General features: G+C 39.3%; 1 non-coding gene across 1 annotated transcript; it reads right to left on the bottom strand.

Moving 5' to 3' along the window:
* Positions 1–7,629: 7,629 nt before the first annotated feature.
* On the bottom strand, positions 7,630–7,749 carry LOC138141006 (5S ribosomal RNA). Its single transcript, XR_011162909.1, has one exon. It is a non-coding gene; the product is annotated as a 5S ribosomal RNA (ribosomal RNA).
* Positions 7,750–8,770: the final 1,021 nt, after the last annotated feature.

Consider the following 8,770-nt stretch of genomic DNA (forward strand, 5'->3'; position numbering starts at 1 on the left):
GTTCTGAAAAGAACCGATTTTTTTGTTATAAAATTCGTGTTTCGTGTTGTTCTTCCGAAACACGATGTGGAAAAATTTAAGCGCGTTCACCCCGAATACGTCTGGCAAGTTGGATGTCCTTTGGCATGATGGTTACACGTTTGGCGTGGATGGCGCACAAATTCGTGTCCTCGAACAGACCGACCAAGTAAGCTTCGCTCGCTTCCTGGAGGGCCATCACGGCGGAGCTTTGGAAGCGCAAATCGGTTTTGAAATCCTGAGCGATCTCCCTCACCAAACGTTGAAAGGGAAGCTTGCGGATGAGCAACTCGGTACTTTTCTGGTAACGACGGATCTCACGCAGAGCCACGGTACCAGGTCTGTAACGGTGGGGCTTCTTGACGCCGCCAGTGGCGGGAGCGCTTTTCCTGGCCGCTTTGGTAGCCAGTTGTTTCCTGGGGGCTTTTCCTCCGGTGGACTTGCGTGCGGTCTGCTTGGTCCTGGCCATTTCGAATGAAACGAATGAAAAACAAAACTGACAATTATTAAAATCGACTCTGACGATCGTTAGACGTGCACGCGTCGAAAGGTAAACGGGTACTAAAAATTCCGCCATATTAAATTGTACTTTTATACGTGAACAAAGTCAACGGCTGACTTCGTCGATTGGTCGATGGTGAACCGTTGAATCTATATAAGGCTCCGTTAGTTGAAATTTTGCGGTAGTTGACTTCCTAGGGACGAGGTGTGCAGGTATTTTGTGTCAGTTGAAATAATCTGAAAAGATGACCGGTCGCGGTAAAGGAGGCAAAGGATTGGGAAAAGGAGGAGCGAAGCGTCATCGCAAAGTCCTGCGTGACAACATCCAGGGCATCACGAAACCCGCTATCAGAAGATTGGCTCGTCGTGGCGGCGTGAAACGTATTTCCGGTTTGATCTACGAAGAAACTCGCGGAGTCCTGAAAGTGTTCTTGGAAAATGTCATCCGAGATGCCGTCACCTACACGGAACACGCCAAACGTAAAACCGTGACAGCGATGGACGTCGTCTACGCTTTGAAACGTCAAGGACGCACCCTCTACGGTTTCGGAGGTTAATTTCCTGGCGCTCTTCACCGTTCGAGAAAACCAGAATAAAATACGAAATACAAAATCGGTTCTTTTCAGAACCACAAAATAAAAATAAGAGGAAAAAAAAGAAACATGATGTTCTTTCGAGAAACAACGGACAATTATTACTAACTGACTACCTGATAAATGTACCAAGATCGTAAACACCCCTTGCTTTCCTTTTGGCATTGCAGTCGTAAATGATAATAATACAAAAAGAAAAGATGCATCGGTCATTTTACGAAAAAAAAAAGCTATAGTGGCCCTGAGAAGGGCCGATATTTTGAGTTTTCGCCACGGAGATGGATCGATCGTTCGTTTAAGGTTTCTTCTCGGTTTTTTTGGGTAAAAGTACGGCCTGAATGTTGGGTAAGACACCGCCTTGGGCGATCGTAACTCCGGACAGGAGTTTGTTCAATTCCTCGTCGTTTCTGATGGCCAGCTGCAGATGACGCGGTATAATACGTGTCTTCTTGTTGTCACGGGCAGCGTTTCCTGCCAATTCTAGAACTTCGGCGGCTAAGTACTCCATGACGGCGGCCAAATAGACGGGAGCTCCTGCACCGACGCGTTCCGCGTAATTTCCTTTTCTGAGAAGACGATGTATCCTACCCACCGGAAACTGGAGACCGGCACGGCTCGAACGGGATTTCGCTTTTCCCTTCACTTTACCTCCTTTACCGCGACCTGACATTTTAAGTTCGTTCGTTAGACACCACGAGAAGTAATAAAACTGACGGACGGGACTCGTCGATTGTAAAAGCTGGTAGCTGTGCTTCGAATTTATAGCCTCCGTGATAGGAGAATAGGACGTGACGATTGGTGGGAGCCCGTTTTCAGGTGGGGTTCTGGTGAACACACTACCTATCAGAAAGGTGGTGGTGCAAAGTTAACGCACGCACACGAGTCAGAGCAGTTCGCGAGTTTGTTGAATCGAATTGAATTGAAAAATGCCGCCGAAGACAAGTGGTAAGGCAGCCAAGAAGGCCGGGAAAGCTCAGAAGAACATTTCCAAGAGCGACAAAAAAAAGAAGCGCAGGAGGAAGGAGAGCTATGCCATCTACATCTACAAGGTGTTGAAACAAGTCCATCCCGACACCGGTATCTCTAGTAAGGCTATGAGCATAATGAACAGTTTCGTGAACGACATCTTCGAACGTATCGCCGCTGAAGCTTCCCGTCTGGCACACTACAACAAACGTTCGACGATCACCAGCAGAGAAATTCAAACTGCCGTGCGTCTGTTGTTGCCCGGTGAGTTGGCCAAGCACGCCGTCTCCGAAGGTACCAAAGCCGTCACCAAGTACACCAGTTCGAAATAGATGTTTTTCGTTTTCGACACATTTATAAACGGTTCTTTTCAGAACCACAAAAACTCTCGAACAAAAAAGAAAAAGACGTGAAACAGCGATTTTTAATTAACTTTTATTATGTCATTATTATTATTATTAGGTTTCATGCATTATCGGTATTTTGCACCCATGCCTATCCAACTTGTAGTTATGTGGTTATTGTATTCGAAATAATTTAGTTGATTGAGGTTATGTTATGAATAAATTTCTATTTTGCCAGAATACAACTCTTCGGAAGAAGAAATCAAATAAACAATCGTACATCTGCTGAACAACCTAGTTGATGGTTGATGGATTTGCATTACCCAGCATATAGCCTAAATGTTCATCTTTAGTGAAATTAAAATTACTTAGCTTTTTTAAGAAAGAAAAAATTAGAACGAATTCTCATCGAAAAAACCGCGATTCCTACAAATGATACAGATGGTTTTGTAGTCGCGTATGTTATTGAATACAATGAGCCGACATTTTTCCGACTCTTTGTTTCATCGAAAACGTTGTTGACATTAGCAAGGAACGTTAAGGATTCCCTGAAACAGACAATTTCACTGTTTTGGAATAGCAGTATGTGCAAATGAGAGGACAGAAGACTTTGAAAAAAGGAGTGAACAAAACTGTACTTTAGTACAGAATGTTATGTTTATTTTAATTTCAATTGTTCCTGTTTTAATGAGATTTTTTATGTTCCTAAATCATTTTCTATTTTTTTTTTCATTAGAGAAGAGTTATTGTCGAGTTATTATCTCTACCTAGCATAAAAATTAAAATACTTTGCAACATTACGTTATTATACATTGCATATCTGACATAAAATACTTGCAAAAATTACTTAGCTAATTAATATTACGCATGACAACTCACATTATTTACTTTGCAAAACATTATAGAATACATAACAGATAATTGTGACCCTGTGTATTGTTCATTGGAATTAAAATAAAAAAAACGTGATTTCGTCAATCGCCGTTATTTGCGACTTCAGGCAACTGTCGCTAAGAGCTATTTTTGTTTCTCCGTTCAATTTCCCGATAAAATCGTCGACTTAGTTATTAACTAAGTTCTTCAGTTAGGTGGTATCAACAATACCACAATAGCCATGTTGCCGGAGTTTTTTGATAAAAGACTTGCTAGTTGGAATACAGAAAATATTTACCAAACACCTATTCACGATAATAAACCGGGGCACTATTGTGGGTTTTCGGTTGGTTTTATATTATATTAGGTACTCACCCTTCGTAACGTGTCTCCACGAAAAAACGTCACTTTCACACTAACCACCTTTCGTTTTAACTCTCGCGACGATAACTGAAATGTTGACGCGCGCCGGACAGATTCACGGACATACAACCACCCACCCACCCCGCGCCCCGGTTTCCGTCTGGACTGGTTCTGTCGTCCGAGTGAGTGCCAAAAATTAGCGTTCGTCTATTAAATGATTGTCGGATGATGATTATTGACGGACACTTTTATCGCACCCGATCACACTTTAGTTACTACCTACGTTTAGTATCGACGACGCATCGTTTCGATTATTGAAATTCGAATTGAATTTTTTTTTTTTCTAGTTTTCGACGTAGATTCGCGTGACACAAATATTATGAGCCTTTTTGGATCGATTTCGTGTGCATCACGCCATTTCTACGGGCGAACGTGAATGTGTGATGTTGACGTGATGGAAGCAACGTTTAGGCAATCCGCATTACGTATTACTATCAATTATATTTTAAACGAATGAAAACTTCAATTCAGAAGTGTGATAATCCCGATCCATTCAAGTTTTGTTAATTTTAGATTAAAAATGCGTGAGTATTGTACTATTGCTAACGATGCCAAAACATCGCATATTCAATGTAAAAAGAACAAGAGCAACGGGCCATTAAGTTAATTTAAAAATAACTCGTACCGGATAAGTCGAATACGTATCCAGGGAAAATTTATTAATTTTAAAATTGACCGGCGGAAACAGGTTCTCGCCTCCCACCACTTTTGTGTAGCGGCCGCCAAATCAATTTTGTTTTTATATAATTGATTCAAAAAATTGAAATTCACGCATAGTTATCTGTGCCTGAAGTGGGTCATTTTCATTGCATTGTTAGTAAGATCGAAACCATAGAAACCATACAAAACGCATACGACTATTTCTGTTTTTCATTTCACGCACTGTTTTTTATTAGTTACCTAGCAACATGGTCACTGCATTGAAACTTCAGAGTTCCTTCAAAAATTTGAATTTTTAATTTCAATTTTTTGAATCAATGATTTAATATAAAAATAACTATTGTGGAAAACAGCAAAAAATAAAATAATACCACTAATTGGCGGCTGGTCAGGATAGACCTAACGTTCGAAATTTAGAAAAATATTTTTTTTATTTTAATACTGTTACTTTTCTAATGAAGTGCGAAATAAGTTGTGCCCCATAGCTATCTTTTTTATTTTTCACTACGACAATTACAAAGTGTTGATATTCACAACTTTTCGTGAGCACTTCGATAGAAATGAACAAGAACGCAGGAAAATTCCACACCGAATATTAATATTCTGTCTTGGCCCATGTTTACTTTTATCTACCGCAAAACAAAATGTTCGGATTTGTCAGGGGTATTCTGATTTAAAAAAAGAAGAACATTTGACGAATATTTTAAGTCTCAAACGTTTGGAAAATAATGCAACAACAATTCATAGACTACAAAAAAGCCTATGATTCAGTACCACATTCATGGTTAATTAAAATTCTTAAAATTTATAAAATTAATATTAAATTAAATCACCTTCTTTATATGGATGACATAAAACTTAACAATAACTGAAAATCAATCAATATGTCGTGGTCATTACGAAAATTTAGAATATATAACTAAAGAAGGAGAAATCATTAAAAATTTAAATAAAGGAGAATTTTATAAATATTTAGGTATTAATCAATCAAATCAAATTAAATCTATTCTTTTGGTGTTATAAAATGGTCCAAAACTAATTTAAAGAATATAAATATTCAAACTAGAGTTCTCTTTACAAAATTTTGTAAACATCACCCCAAATCTGCTGTTGAAAGATTTAATTTACCACGCGAAAATGGTGGTAGGGGTTTTTCAAATCTAGAAATTCTACAACACAATCAAATTGCTTCACTAAAAAATTATTTTCTCAATAGAGCTCGTGATATGACACTATAGCAAATATAAAACAAAAGTCTTTACATGGGAGATATTTTAAAGAGCTGAGGGTTTTATATTTGCAATACAAGATCTTGCACCGTTTTGGCTCACAGCGAATATAAAAAACGTCATGATATATTCGCAAAAATTATACACATGAATTTAGCAGTTAAATTCAATTTATTAAAGGATACACAACCACATTACATTTATAAACCAGAAAGTTGTTTAGAAAATGACAATTACAAATTATATTTTGATCGCACAGTTTTAACTGACATTCACATTCAGCATAACAGACCAGACATTATTATTTTAAATAAACAACAAAAGCAAGCATATCTTTTAGATATAGCTGTTCCAAATTCACACAATATAACACAGACATATAATACAAAAATTAATAAATATATTATTATAATTTCAGCAACAGGAATAGTACCGCAATCTCTTTTTAAAAATTTAAAAATTTTGGACTTAGAGAACACATAAAACACAAAAAAGTCAAAATGTGGAGGCGAGACGCCGGTAATTATGTTGATAAGCACTGCACTACTGCCGCCGGGTGGAGGTGGGATACGAAAAGAAGATGCTCTCACTGCTCTCACTCACAATAAGTTCGGAAAAACCGAATTTTATTATCGTATTTAATTGACGTCACAGTTACTTTGGCGAAACAGGAGCTCGCTTTTCGAAGGCATGATGAAAAAGACAGACGAATCAATTTGATATATAAAACCTAACAGGAACGGCTGGTCCATGAGGTCATTTGGGTAATGACCCCCTAAAAAATAAAGGTTTTACCCAACACCAGCCGCGACTGCAATGTACACAAGACTATGACTGCTACATATTATGTTATTTCAACCAAATCAGAAGTACAATAATTTTGAAAAGTAAGTGCAATGTATACTTCTAAATCTATCTAAATTTATTAATATGTAATTTTTTTCAAAACTATCGATCTTTCTTTGAAACATTTTCAATTCACAATTCACTGTTGGAAGCGCTGTACTTTTTAGTATAAATACGTATACGAAAAATTAAAATAATAGTTGAATTAACACATCGTTAAATGTTACGAGGAACATAGTTTTTTGGATTACACAGCAAAATCTTGGAATTTCAGTCCGATATTACTCCATTGAGTCTTTGGACTCACAAATAAATACCTCGAAAAGCCGACAAACATCTGTCTAGAACTTTTCTAGTAACCAGAGGGTATCGTAAACGACCCGTGTTTAGACCTCTTTCGTGAAAGTGACCGACCGCCGGCGCCGCTCGATTTCGTCATAAATCTCAGCCGTACCCCCCACGATAATTGACAAGTCTGTCATACAGCCCTACCATTTAAAACCTTTATTCTCTTCGTTTTAAAAATAGTTTCGCATGGTTTTTCTCTCTTCTCGTTTTACAATGGTCCAGTGACTAATAAATGAGTGTTGTGTTATGAGTTTGTTCGAGCTCAAAAAAACGTGGTTCGAAATTGTTTAACGTTTAACGAATGGTAAGTTATTCTAGTTTTTATGTTGGTCTTAACGTGTTAGGGGCCAAGAATACAACATTGTCTGTCCATTATAACATAGAACTGATATGTTGAATTCAGATCTCTAATTATTTAAAAACCAAAAAAATAAAGCAGCAGTCAAAGTGGCATGTACGCGTAACCTAATATATATTTTTTTTACATTAAAAGATCGCCGTCTTCCTCGTCGCACTTACGACATTTGCATATGTTATCTTTGTTAAACTCACGGAAGGAATATAATGAACCGGTCACCCGTCCAAGTGCTGACCGCTGCCCGCGTGGCTTACCTTCGGTGATCGAACGACAACCTTTACCGTTTGACGAGTTTTTATTCTGCAATTGTTTACAATTAATCGACAAAAAAAATTGTTTTCTTAATTATCTAGTACTTAAAGCTATGAATCTACATTATACGGGTCTGTGCATGTTTCCGAATACCTGCACGAAAAACAAATCGGTTCGGTGGTTGCTATGGATTTCAAAAAAAAACAAAAAGTGTTGGGGGGCAACGGCACGCGGTGTTCCCAAGCGGTCACCCATCCAAGTACTGACCGCGCCCGACGTTGCTTAACTTCGGTGATCGGACGAGAACCGGTGCTTTTCAACGTGGTATGGCCGTTGCCGTGGTGTTTAGGTGTGATCGTTGGTGTAAAATATATTGCTTTTAACATTCCGATGCACGAATATGAACATCAAAACGCGATGCGTTTCGTTTCCGTATGCACTTACCCTCTGACGACCGACGTCGGACCGAACTAACGGGAAATCCCACAACAACCACCACGTCACGCTCTAACGACAAGAGAGACTACTAGACGGACTGGCGATCTCCCGTGTCGCACATTTTTCGACCGCCGGCGGCGGTGGAAAATCCAGAATTTCACCCCACCTACCGCGCTGCTTGCTCCGACGACGACGAGATTCCCACATTTGGATCGACCGAAATATGTAAGTAATATCAGGAAGTTCCGATTTTCGAGAGGAGACCTGTGTTTCTATTTACCTATCTATAATAATTATCGTTATAATCATCATATCATTATTATTATTATTAACATTATTATTTATTACCATTATTATTATTATTATTATTATTTATCGTCCCTCGGATTCGGCGATCTTCGAAAATCCAAGTTGGACCGTTAGACATTCGAACGCGGTGTGCGTGGCTGACGAGTTGTTATTTTTGGCGTTTTTTCTTCGATCTTCACCCCGACTTCGGACGACGCAGGTCGGACACGAAATTACGAAGAGAGAAAGACGGAAGAAAGGAAGAAAACCTGAAGATCCGTCGAAGAAAATATCGGAAAACTCGTAGGTGCGGCATCGGTCGGACGATGAAGACCGTCTCCTTTCGGATGATCCTCTCGACGGACTTTCGGCCGTCCCGAAGGGTCCGGACGGCAACGGGACCCGTCGTCGACTCGTCCCGTTTCAACTTCCGCCGAAAACGATCGACCTGAACGTCGGAGAGGCGGTTCGCGGCATCCTGTTGTCGGAATTGCCTCGGTTCGAACACCAGGTCCTTTCTGTGCTTCGACCGTTTCGGAAGCGTTTGGCGACGCGAAGATGTCGTAAAATCGAGAAGGTGGCGCGGTATTCCGGGAAGAGATGGACCAATATTTCGGCGAACGAAATATGGAT

This window comes from Tenebrio molitor, unplaced genomic scaffold (genome assembly GCF_963966145.1).
Source record: "Tenebrio molitor unplaced genomic scaffold, icTenMoli1.1 SCAFFOLD_775, whole genome shotgun sequence".
NCBI lineage: Eukaryota > Metazoa > Arthropoda > Insecta > Coleoptera > Tenebrionidae > Tenebrio > Tenebrio molitor.